Here is a 13,085-nt window from a genome sequence, read left to right on the forward strand (position 1 = left end):
TGAGAGAGTGGGTCTTGAAGGTATAACATGAAGAGAGGAAGCCAAGTAAAACTAGAATCATGCTGGATGTTACAAATCATAAGATAAATGAACAACTACTAAAAAGTTTCAAGCAGAACAGCAATATGATCTGATTCGCCTTCTAAACCAACTATTGAGTCTATGTGCTACATAGACTGTGGATTGACATGATTCAACACAGAAGCTGGAAAATAAGTTAGGGACTCTTGTGAGAATCTCTTACGGCTTAGACTCACAGGCATTGTAAGTCTGCTGCAGGAAAACAATGGAATTTGAGGCATAGCTGAGGTAGACCTGACAGATCGTATGTCCCATGGAACACCGCAAGGGTATATTAGAAAGAGAAGATCAAAGGATGGGTGGAAAAATTCATTGCACTTCCAAGTCTTTTCCTTACCATTGCTCCTGACACTGTAGCTTTTATTTTTTTCCACTTCTTGAACTTGACATTTGATATTTCCTTTAATTCTGACTTTAGTTCTCCTTCAGGACTGCAGTTGTACTTACCCTTTGGATTGAGACTGCTTCTAACATATGACAAGAACAACCTAATTCAATACAGTCTTATCCACTGTTTGTTTGAGCTAACACGAGCAGCCAGTTTGGCCAAAAACTTTGCTGATGACTTTGGGGGAGTGATGGTAAGTGCATAACTTAAAAGATTATTTTCACTTTCCCAATTCTTGAAGAACATAGATCTCAAAAATAAGTAAAATAAGTTTCACAACATTTATTTAATACATTCTTTACAAAATACCTTGACCAATAAATGCATTACTTCAGGATTACTTGATCTGGGAGTGGGTGACCAAGAACTTTTGCCCTCCTTTTTCCAGACTGACAACAAAAATACTTATGTTTACTGTGTCAAATGTCACTGCTGAATTTTTTTTGGAAATAAATGGCATTTGCAGAGTTTGAAAACAGCAGAACTTGAGGAATTTTTGTTGATTACTCAGTCAGGTACAGTTTTCTAACCAGGCTGTGGCAAGCAAACAACTTGAAAGAAAATTGACAGGAGACAAGTAGCTCTAGGTCAAAGAAAATGCTCTTAGATGACAGAATGAATTAAGGCACAGGCAAATACCTCAGAAATAAAGGTGATAGCAAAGTTGAGGAAAACAGATGTTATGTTGACCTCAGTTCGTTGGAATCAAATAACTAATTTGCTTACCATCCTCTAATACTTTGAAATGGTCCCTGAGGAAGCCAGGAGTAGCAATGAATTTGTAAACTGGATACTTCCACATTTTGGTGAGGTGCAGTTTGTGAGAACAAAAGCAATCCCTGTTGGAATGCAAACACAATGCTGCAATAACATTAGCATAATGTAAGGTCCCAGCTGACAGCATTGGAGGCAGCAACCTGAAATATGGGGGAAATAACCACATCGGTTTTCTCTCCATTTCACTGCTTGATTGAAACACATAGCCAAGCATAACTCAGCTGACAGGCGAGAGGGACCCTCCAGCACAATGGGACACTATCAGTAACACCTTCAGTATATTCAGTCTCAGTCAGAAGCTGAAAGTCTGAGTTGATTCTCTTTCAAAAGGTCTAGAGCCTTTCTCTCAAACCTGTATCAGTTTCAAGTAGCTATTCATAGTATTCAGGTCTAAAAATATATTAAATTACCTGTTGACAGCTAGAAGTCAAGATGCCTGGTTTTTTGTGACCTTGGTTCTATTCCTTAAAATTTCTGAGTTTCAATTACCTGTTTTGTTAAAGACATATAGATATATAGCGAACCACATATTTAAGACAGGTCTCAATCAATTTAGAAAGTTTATTTTGCCAAGGTTAAAAACGCACCTGTGACACAGCCTCAAGAGGTCCTGAGGCTGAGGCTGAAGAATCACTTGAGCTCAACAGTTTGAGGCTGCAGTGAGCTATGATTGTGCCACTGCACACCAGCTTGGGTGAAGGAACAAGATACTGTTTTGAAAAAAACAAAACAAAAAACAGCATACTAGGGGCCAGAACATAGGCAAATTATTTGAAATATTTAGCCTCAATTTCCTTATGTGGAAAAGAAAAATAATTGTAACTTCTGAGCTATTATATCACAGAGATAGTTTAAGTATTAGACAGTCTATATAAAACAGCGTAGTACCTAAATAAGCATCCCATTCATGTTTATTAGAGGAATTAATACATGAATGAGTTAATGATATTATTATTTCAATTGGAATTCAAATACTAGTTATCTGAATCAGTTTGATCAATTCTACTCAATACATTTATATTGTCACCTCTCAATCTCAGCTTTTATCTATAAAATGCACTACTTGATTACATCAACAATTTTCAAACACTCATGCATAAAAGAAGCATTCAGAGACTTCATTAAAAATTAAGATTCCTTGGTCCCATACCAAAGCAGTCTTAATTAGAAGATCTACGGTGAGGCCTGTGAATCTGTATTTTCAAAAGCATCACAGTTGATTATGGTTCACTTGGACAAAACACATTTTTTTTAAAAGTCTGGGCTAAGATCTCTCCGGGCTCTAAAGTTTTCTTCATTCTCATTACAACAAACTATTTCAAAAAAATCCACCTGCTACAATTTGAGGTTACTGACTCATTAATAAAAGAATCCCATGATCATATATATGTATGTACAAGCACATGCACAGATGCACACATACATACACACACACAAACATACTCAGCTGAACACTCACAGAAATTCCACTCTTACATCATCTGTACTGCTGATTAAAGTACTTGATTTTGAATGATGGGAGAAGTAACCATGATGCAGGGCTGCCATGTTGTAAAATTCCTGGAGGTATCTTAATCACATTGATCAGCTAAGTCAGCCAGCTCAGATAAGAAATCTCCTATTCAAAATGCCTAAAAGATATTCTCAAAGTCAGAGTGAAACTGAGACTAAAACAAAAATTGCAGCACTCCTGACCTCATTATACTTCCTACTTCCCGAATAGCAATGCCCAAATACTAAATCTCTACATGAGCAACCTGACACTCAAAGTCCTGTCACGTTCCCCCTTGCGTCTCTAGAACCAGCCCAGGTTTGTGGTTGGAGAGAAGGAATGTAACTACAGGAACATTTTCTCATCTCTTTTAAATAGCCTCAAATTTCTTCTATAGGAAGGCAGACACCTGGTAATCTCAAATTGAAGCCAAAGCACAAAGATAACTGGGAGAAGACACCAATCACTTCACAAACAGAGCATGAAAAATTTCATCACCCTAACAGCAGATCTGCTTTACTCCTTGTACATTTTTCTATAGAGTCATTTTGTGAATAAATCTTCCCCCTTGGAGGAGCATATTCCATTAGCTGCCAAGGTTGAGGAATGAGAGGAATCGGTGCTCTGTGAAGAGCAGCTCAGTTCACACAGCCTCAGTGCTGGCACCTTCTCAGTCTTTCTTAATGGTGCCTTTTGGGAAAAGTGCCTTCCTTTTATATCGAAACAGAAGTACATTCAATTTCCCATATGGGTATGACCCTAGGAAGAGTAGGAAGAAATAGAAAAACTAGACACTCAAATGTATTTAAGTGAGTAGCATGAAAAAACAGGAGTATTAGGTTCTCTTGTCCAGTTTTATAGTTGAATTCAGGGTAATCTCCAGCCTCTACAGTTATTGGAGGCAAAATCTAATCTGACGTCAATAGATGAATAACACAAACTTAGACACGGGAGTATATGTGTACATGTGTGGTGATCATGAGAATATGCCTCTCAAATCTCCAACTGCAGTAAGTGTAACTGACCAAGAGTCCCAGCTGCAACCCCTAAAACCCACTGCTGTGTTTGCGAAGAGGACACATTTCCTATGGCAGCTCTCAGTCAATGACAAAACATGGTAGAGATACTAAGGAAGTCTAGTGCTGGAGAAGCTAGCCTCTTCTAATGGATGACTTTGGCTTGCTAAATTTTCCATAAAATGGCAAGTGTAGTCTAAGATGCTTCCATTCAAACTTTTTTCCTGCCTTCCCTTTCTCCTTCACTCTGGTTCAGACTTGTATCATGGGCTGATGGTGCTCTCAGACTCTCCTGTCTCCCTCCCCATTTTCTCCCACAGTTTTTTTAAACAATAAATTTCTGAATATTTAATCTCCTTTTGGTGAGCTTATCAGAAAACTCAGACTAACACAAAGTACTTCTGTATATTTTTTAATTAAATGTTTCAGTAAATTATTAATCAGGGTTGTAATACTTAAAAAGGTGGGATAAGAGCATGGTTTTAGTAGGGGAAGGACCAAATAAGTTTAATTTTGTTCTAAGCATTAGATCTACTTACTCTGTGCAAATAGTACTTCAAGTTGTTCATATCTAGCCCAGTTTATCAGAAGAAGATTGTGAAATTTAGCAGTAAAGCTCATTAGTAATAGTGTTTACTTGTGCTTAATTTAATCTTTGTAGACGGCAGTTCCTCCAGTTACCCTAGGACAAAGTGTCAAATAGATTTATTTTATTGAAGTCTTCATAAAAATGGTACTATTTGTTGAGAGTGAATAGTCTCATATCACTGAATATGAGACTAGTTGGTAAACATCTTTTGATCAGTGATGTCTGACAACAATGTTCTTGCCTGGAGACCACAGTGATGTCAGAAAGCTGACTGAGCACTTTACTGTTTGGGGACCTGAGTCTTGGATGGATATCATCTCTCTAATTCAGTTTTTTGTATGTTTAAATAAAATACAAATATTCTTTGAAATGAAATATCAAACAGGACTTTAACAAAATAAGTTAAAACAAGATAATTATGATTAAAATTGGGACTAGCCTTCCTTAAAGCCCCTGATTCAGTCCCTGGTATGCTCCCTCACCAACTTAGGACCCACTATAAGGAACTGAAACTAACACTCAAATGAGGTCTTACTATTCTCTCTTCAACACTAAATTAATGCCCCCAATCTTTATAAAAAGAAAATTCATATATCTAACATTATTAATCATGAAAGATAATTCACTGAAGGTGATTTATCATAAAAATTCCCCACTGAACTTCTCACAAGTTCATATTTTTCTTCATGATGAAAAATATATGTGGCTTGCAGAGGATTCCTATATACAGAAAATCATTTCCTATAGCTTATATGTCTGACACTACAGTGGTACTCAAATGTGAAAGCACTTTGAAAACAAATGATGCCTTATTTTAAAGCACCCATTCCCTCCTCCCAAGATTTACTAAATGAGAGTGTTCAAAGGTTAAGACCAGAGATTCTGTCTCCAGTCAAAGCAAAATGACACCCCAGAAGTGATTTCGATATACAGGTAAATTTGGGAACATTATTTCCACAAGAAATAAGGAATCTAAATTATATGGATTAAGGGCTGACAATTAGTCAATTTCTAATTAAAATTTCCAGGAAGATCCAGGTCTTAATTAAAACTTTGCAGAATATTTTATGATAGTAGGTGGGTTTCTAAATACAGTTAAACTTTACTTTTTCTCATCTATAAATTAGAGAATATAAAAACACCCATTTCCTGTACAATTTTTATGAGAACATTTTCTTTGAAATATGAAGGCTTAAGTGTTCCTAACATTGGTTTTAAATAAGCATTATTCACCAGTATACACATTGCATATTGTATATGAATTACCTGTGTCCTTATCTAAGGTCAGCCCCTCTACCTGATCACTAGATCCTTCTCCTTCTTGTCTACTCAGGAACATCATTCAGACATTCCTTGTCTCTATTCGGCATCATGATTGTTATCGACTTTATCGAATACTCTCATGAACACACTCATGTGCTATAGTACCTCTGAATAAATTATCTTAACTACATATCCTTTCTTAGCTGCATCCCATTTCCTGCTTCCCTTAAAAATAAAATTTCTTTATATAGTTATCTATATTTTTATCTCCAAATTTTCTCTTCCAGATTCCTCATACCTAACATTCCATCAAACACTCATCTCCATGTAGGTTATACCTGTAATTATATAACTTAGTAAATTAGTCCTGCGACTTGTCTTAATGGAAACAGTGTTCACTCTCTGTGAAATATCTTCTCTTGGCTTCCAGGGCATGACAGTCTTGGTTCCTGCCTTACTACACTGACCATTCCTTCTTAGTTCCCTTTACTTGCTTTTCCTCATGTTTTCAATGTTTTAATGCTGGGATTCTTCAAAGTTCAGTCCATGGCCCTCCTCTCTTCTCTGTCTGTTTACAGGATAATCTTACCTAGTCTCATGGCATTATGCAGATGACTTCCAAATTTAAATGTCCAACTTGAACCTGCCACATGAATTCCAGACGTGTCAATCCAACTCTCTAACTGACCTCTCCATTTGATGTCTAATAATCATCTCAGATTTGACTTGTCCTGAACCAAGTTCTTGATACTTCTCCCAAAATTTTGCTCCTCCCACAGTCCTCCAGATCCTAGCAAACAATAACTCTGTTTTTTTTTTTTTTGAGACGGAGTCTTGCTCTGTCGCCCAGGCTGGAGTGCAGTGGCGTGATCTCGGCTCACTACAACTTCTGCCTCCTGGGTTCAAGCGATTCTCCTGCCTTAGCCTCCTGAGCAGCTAGAACTACAAGCGTGTGCCCCCACGCCCAGCTAATTTTTTTGTATTTTTATTAGAGGCGGGGTTTCACCATGTTAGCCAGAATGGTCTCGATTGTTCTGGAGTCTTTCTCTAATACACTACATACAATCTATAGGCAAATTCTGTTGGCGTCACCTTCGAAATCTACCCCAAATCTTACTATTTTTACAGCACTTCAACCACTAGTACCTTATCAAAAACCACTTCTATATTTTTTGTAAATTATTGGAACAGCCCTTTACCTGGTCTTCCTGTTTCTGCCTTTTGCATCCCTTCTTCCTTCCTTTCCTCCACACATACCACTAAAATCACAACATTGCAACTACAGTAATAAATACATCACTTCTCTGCACAAAAGCTTCTGGTGGCTTCCCCCCTCACTCAGGAAGTCTTTATAGTACTCCACAAGATCACTTTCTGGCCTTTCCTGTTGGACTCATTTTCTATTTCTACCTTGCCCACTCTGTTGCAGCCACACTCTCCTCCCTGCTGATTCGTGAACACACTGACCATGCTCTTGCTTCAAGAACACTTACATTGCTGTTCCCTCTGCCGGGAGGACAGTTCCTCTAGTATCCACTCATCTCATTCAGTTTCTGCACAAATGTCACTTTTACAATAAAGTCATCCCTAAAGAACTAATTTAAAATTGTACCCTACTAAATAGCAATCCCCTTACCTCACTTAGAACACTCTAAAAGTGCTCTAAAGGACTAAATTAGCAATTTAGCCCTTTAGTACCCCACTGATTAGCAATCCCCTTACCCCACTTAGAGAGTGCTCTACTAGTACTTTAGATAGTAGCATCTAAACAGTGATGCTACTGTCACACTAAAAGTCACCATCATAGGTAGGTACATACGTTTAAATCAAATAAACTTAATCACCTAATTAGAACATTATATTTCATCTACAATATCCACGTATTCAACAGGTATTTATTGACCATGTTGTACAATTTTCTAGGTACAGAAGATACATCACTTAACAAAGCAGATCACTACACTTGGTTACTTGGAGTTTATATTTGAATTGGTAAAATATATGGCAGAAACTAAAAGTGCTGAAAAGTACTAAATTAGTAATGAGTAATTTGCTGATTAGCAATCCTCTTACCCCACTTATAGAGTGCTCTTCTAGTTCTTTAGATAGCAGCATCTAAACAGTAGCATCTAAACCCCCTGGGATTGCTAATTACCCTACTTTAGGAGGTAATTACATGAGGAGGGCGAAGCCCTTATGGAAGGAATTAGAGTCCTTATAAAAGCACTTGAGACAGTGGGTCCACTCTCTTTTGCTCTTCCACCATGTGAGGACACAGCATTCAAAGCACCACCTTGGAAGCAGAAACAAGGCTCTCACCAGACACCAAACCTGCCTGCCCCTTGATCTTGGACATCCAGCCTTCAGAACTGTGAGAAGTACATTTCTATTATTTATGAATTACCCAGTCCAGTATTTTACTATAGCAGCATAAAGAGACTGTGATAGAAGGTATGAATTTTTGTTCTAAATGAGGACTGGGGGTGGTAGGAATTTGAAAACAACGCTAATACAACAAATCAGTTAGATTGCTTCTAGCTATTTTATTCTTCTTTCATTAATTAGTAATTCCAATCCACCTCTGGGTCTGAAGTTTTGCAGGTAAAACAAGTTCCTTTTAGATATTTTCCTCTGAAAAGAATTGGGGAAATGTTGAAAAGTAAAAGGAAAAGGGAAAGGAGTGATCCTGACATTTATGAATTTGTGATATTATGTACTGAAATGATAAGCTGATTGTATATTTCTGCCTAGTCTGCATATAGGGAGGTTACTCAGGTAAACTACTACTGTTGCTTATTGAATTATCCCAGTGTCACTTCTCCCTACAACATACGTGGCATCATAATGACATGATGGTGTCACTCTGCCATCTCGAATAAGTAATCAAAGAAACTAGGATGTGAGTTATAATGAGATTGTTGCCAAAGTATGGAATTTCTTATGAGTAATATGTTTTTTGTTTGTTTGTTTAAATTTGATTTGGGGGGAAAATTATATATTCTGCATTGATAAGTTAAACAAATTATGTTTTTTATCCTATTATAATAAATATTAATATTTATTATCTTAAAGATTGCTTTTTTATAAGATAAAATAACAATTGTAACTCAAATAATTTAGTTTTAAGTATCTAAGCTTTTTATTAATGTAGAAGAATCAGAGATAAATAGATAAGGAAAGGGGATTGTCCCCCAGATTTTTTTTTTTTTTTCTGTGATCTTGGCTCACTGCAACCACTGCCTCCTGGGTTCAAGCGATTCTCCTGCCTAAGCCTCCTGAGTAGCTGGGATTACAGGCTTCCGCCACCACACCCAGTGGATTTTTGTATTTTTAGTAGAGACGGAGTTTCACCACGTTGGCCCGGCTGGTCTCCAACTCCTGACCTCATGATCTGCCTGCCTCGGCCTCCTAAAGTGCTGGGATTATAGGCGTGAGCCATCGCGCCCAGCCAGGATTATATATTTGTTTTTTTTTAGAAAAATAGACAATACCTATCACACAGGATAGGATTATTATAAGAAGGCAATGATGTAACATTTGAAAAGAATTTTGTAAATGTATTATTACTATACTGTGAATGTTTGATAGAAAAAGAAAGAACAAATGAAAGAAAGAAAACTATTACTAGAATAATAGTTGTTCCTTATGTACACCATCCAGAAAGTTTCTGTAACACAGTGAGAACTTCAGTGTCATTTTAGTTACTAAATCATGGAGACAATTCAAAACCACACCAAACATACTCATTTAAATATCATGATCTCTTGGTTTTAAAAGTTTGTAAGATAACTCAAATTAGCCAATTTTAAGTTTAAACTAAAATAATATATATAATTGTTTTAATCTAATATAATTTCTAAAATTTTAGGAAGTATAGTAAAATCCATGGAATTGGATGTTAAGTTTATTAGTATATTTTAAAGGAAAATCTGCAGAGCAGAAAAATACACAAAGACTAGTTAATCTTTTGTAAACTTCTACTGCCACTTCTTGAATATAAATTAAATTTTTAAAAAATTTTGTTTAGAAAGTGTCAAAAATTGTTAATAAGAAAAGTCACTAATAGGATTGGAACATGTTACTTATGTTAATAGTGCATACTTTAATGCTTAACATCAGGTTGCTATAATTTAAACACGTCCCTCAAAGTTCATGTGTGGAAAACTTAATCCCCAATGCAACAGCATTGGGAGGAGGATCCCAATAAGGGGTGATTAGGTCATAAGGGCTTTGCCCTTATGAATGCATTAATGTTATTATTGCTAGAGTGGGTTAATTATCTTGAGGGTAGGCTTGTTAAAAGGAAGTTAAAACCCCTCTTTATCTCTTGCTTTCCCAAATTCTCTCTAGCCCTTCCACCTTCTGCCATGGGATGGCACAGCAAGAAGGCCCTCATCAGATACAGGCACCCCAGCCTTGGTTTTCCAGTCATTAGAACTGTAAGAAATAAATGTCTTTTCCTTATAAATTACCTAATCTGTGGTATTCAGTTATAGCAACACAAAATGGACAAAGACACAGGTGTTACTTTTCTGCATTATTTTTGGATCTCATCCTGACGTAAGATAGCAATAGCTGTATCATTAGTGAGTCAACTCAGTTCGCTAACAGCATGACAGTAAGAAATAAAACCACTCATCACAACAAAATGGGTAATCTCACTTGTGAAGAAGCTAACTCTCCCAAAGTGGTAAGGAAAATAAAGCTTCTGTGCAACTAGATAACATCCAAATATAGACAAAATGAGAAAAATGTGGTTGGTAGAAAATTCAAATTAAAGTGATTTTTCAAATATTCTAAGATGCAATGTAATTTTATTTCTGTAATATCATTTTTTGAAACACAGTAGTGCATACTCTGCCAAGGGTGAGACAAGCAGATGCTCTTTATCTAGCTTATCTAAATAACCTATATATAATAGCTTATGATATAATGTAATATAAATAACCCAATATATAACCTATGATAATTATAACCCAGAATAATTAAAACTGTTGACTTTTTCAAACCAAGAAATTCATACAGGAGTTTTAAAATACTATATCATAATTACACGTTGAACATGAAATGTGCAGAGCTGTTTATTCATTGTAAAATTTTGTATTAATTTATTTTTCTATGGTAGTTTGAGAAATTCATTGTAAATATAGGCTTCAAATTATATTAATTTTCAAGTTCTCTTCTAAAAAATACTTTCTTCTACATAAATCTTTATTAAATGTATGCAGCTTTGTGATAAACACTGTAGGAAGTATGTAAGAGTTGCTTTTGTCACCAGGAACTTTCAGTCTAGTAAAAAAAAAAAAAAAAAAAGCAAACATGAAGGATGTGGGTTAGTAAATAAATAACAATAAAGTAAATAAAACTCAGCTCAAACAGGCACACTAAGCCCAATTCAAGGATCCAGGAGTCATAATATATATTTGTCACAGTGGCTTTTCTATAGGAGTTCACCTGCTATTGGGGGAGATAGATTGATAATACAGATCATTCTAGTGTAAAGCAGTAATTTACAAAACAGAGGTGAGCACAAGGTAATAAATCCTTCATTTACAGAGTGTTTTCTGAGAATTTATGAAGATATGCTTTCAAGTTATACACTAACATTTGTGATCATTTTTTAATGAAAGCATATGAATTAGCCATGGATGATGTTACAAGCTTTGGCCTTGGTGGGAGAAAATACAATTTCTGTTAATTTCAGTAATTTCACCAAGTTTTATGATATTGAGCCAGTTCCTGTAACCTCTTCATCATTTCCTTCTACATAAAAACAAAGGTTTTGCTTGACTGGGGTTCTAAATATGGGATCCACTGACAGGAAGAAGTCTGTGGGTAGAGTTCACAGGGTCTATAAATTGGAATGGAGCAACAAAATCATATTCACTAACTTCTAATAGACATTTAGCATTTCCTTTCATTATGAATGTGCATGGCTAATCATAGAAGGATATGCAGCACCTCCAAATTTGACACCATGAGACGTCAAAGTCACAGGTATTTTCATATGACATTATAGAATTGCAGATACTTCAAAATGTTAATGAGATAACATTATTTTACCCTGTTATACAATATTTTAATATGTAACAATATGTATTGTAATATCACAAATTAGGTTTTTAAAGAATATTTTGATAATTATATTTCAGTGTTGTTGGATTATTTATAATTCCATGTATACATTTTATGCATGTAAGAACACTATTTTGAAAAACGGGTTCACCAGACTTCCAAAAGGGTCAAAAAAAAAGGAAGTCAAAAATTCCTGCTGTATACAATCTTGAGGACTCAGTACAAATATATAATATTTTCAGCACTAATTATTATCTAGGGCATTTACACTTTTCTATTCTCACCATGCAATAATTTCTAAGAGTGTTAAGGCAAAACAGAGGGGGGCCTGAGGTATTATATAGTCTTGATTCTGGAAACATAGAAGTCTTGGAAGTAATTCTACTCTTAACTAGTAGTTCTCTGTCTATGGATTGGTGTTTTTCTAGAATGATGTTTCAATGGTAAAATTTATAGTAATTTAAATCTGTTCTTTGGGAGAGTTGTGAAAGGTTTTTTATTTTACCGTGTTGTTAGAATGTTAGTCCTTTTCTTTCTTGTAAGATGAATACTACAGACATTGTTTACATGGCACTTCCTAGCCTGTTTAAGGCTGTAAAGACTGGAATATATGATGAATTTTTACGGCTTTTAGCATATTCTAGGGGTGTAAAGCATCTGAACATGAAAATTGAAAACAACAGCAAGGAAAACTGACAAGCAATGCAGCCACATTTTGTAGAATTTCTGTGTGCATTTTTTTTGAAGAACGCCTGTTGTTAGTTTAGACACTCATGTGTCTAATCCATTTTGGTTTTCTGACTTCTTGGCCTGGCTTCACCAATGTTCCTGTGACCAGTCACCTAATTTCGCCTTCTGGATCACCTCTTCCTGACACTAGATATCAAGCAGCCTGACAAAAAACTTTAGAAAATACTTAGGAAAGCTTCTTAGTTAGAGAGTTTTATAGTGGATAAAGACTTTAGTGAAGCCTCTGAGAAATTATAATACTTGGAAAATTAGAGGATGCAGTTGAGGATTTCCCAGGACTTAAATGTTCAATGACTGCCCTGCTGGATTTCAGACTTGCATGGGCTTGTAGTCCCTTTTATTTGGCTAATTTCTACCACTTGGAATGAGTGTATTTACCCAATGCCTGTACCTCTATTGTATCTAGGAAGTAACTAACTTGCTTTTGATTTTGTAAGCTCACAGGCAGAACGGTCTTGCCTTGTCTCAGATGAGACTATGGACTTGGACTTTTCTGTTAATGCTAAAATTGATGTAGAAAATTTCTTGATCACTTTGCCAGCCAGGACCTCCAGCTGGCGACATCCACCCCCACCCCCTGCCTGGGCCTCACTTGGCCCTGGGCCTGCAGCTGGAGGCACCTTGCCCACTCATCTCCCCTTGGCTAATATTGGC

General features: G+C 36.1%; 1 long non-coding RNA gene across 1 annotated transcript in view; it reads left to right on the forward strand.

Moving 5' to 3' along the window:
* Positions 1-13,085, forward strand: part of LOC115838217 — a 1,373,476-nt gene that overhangs the window by 1,311,984 nt on the left and 48,407 nt on the right. Inside the window, exons 9-10 of the long non-coding RNA XR_004033234.1 lie at positions 6,433-8,381; positions 9,957-10,045. This is a non-coding gene — a long non-coding RNA (uncharacterized LOC115838217). The remainder of the gene's footprint in view (positions 1-6,432; positions 8,382-9,956; positions 10,046-13,085) is intronic.

The sequence above is a fragment of the Nomascus leucogenys genome, chromosome 14, assembly GCF_006542625.1.
Source record: "Nomascus leucogenys isolate Asia chromosome 14, Asia_NLE_v1, whole genome shotgun sequence".
Taxonomy (NCBI): Eukaryota; Metazoa; Chordata; class Mammalia; order Primates; family Hylobatidae; genus Nomascus; species Nomascus leucogenys.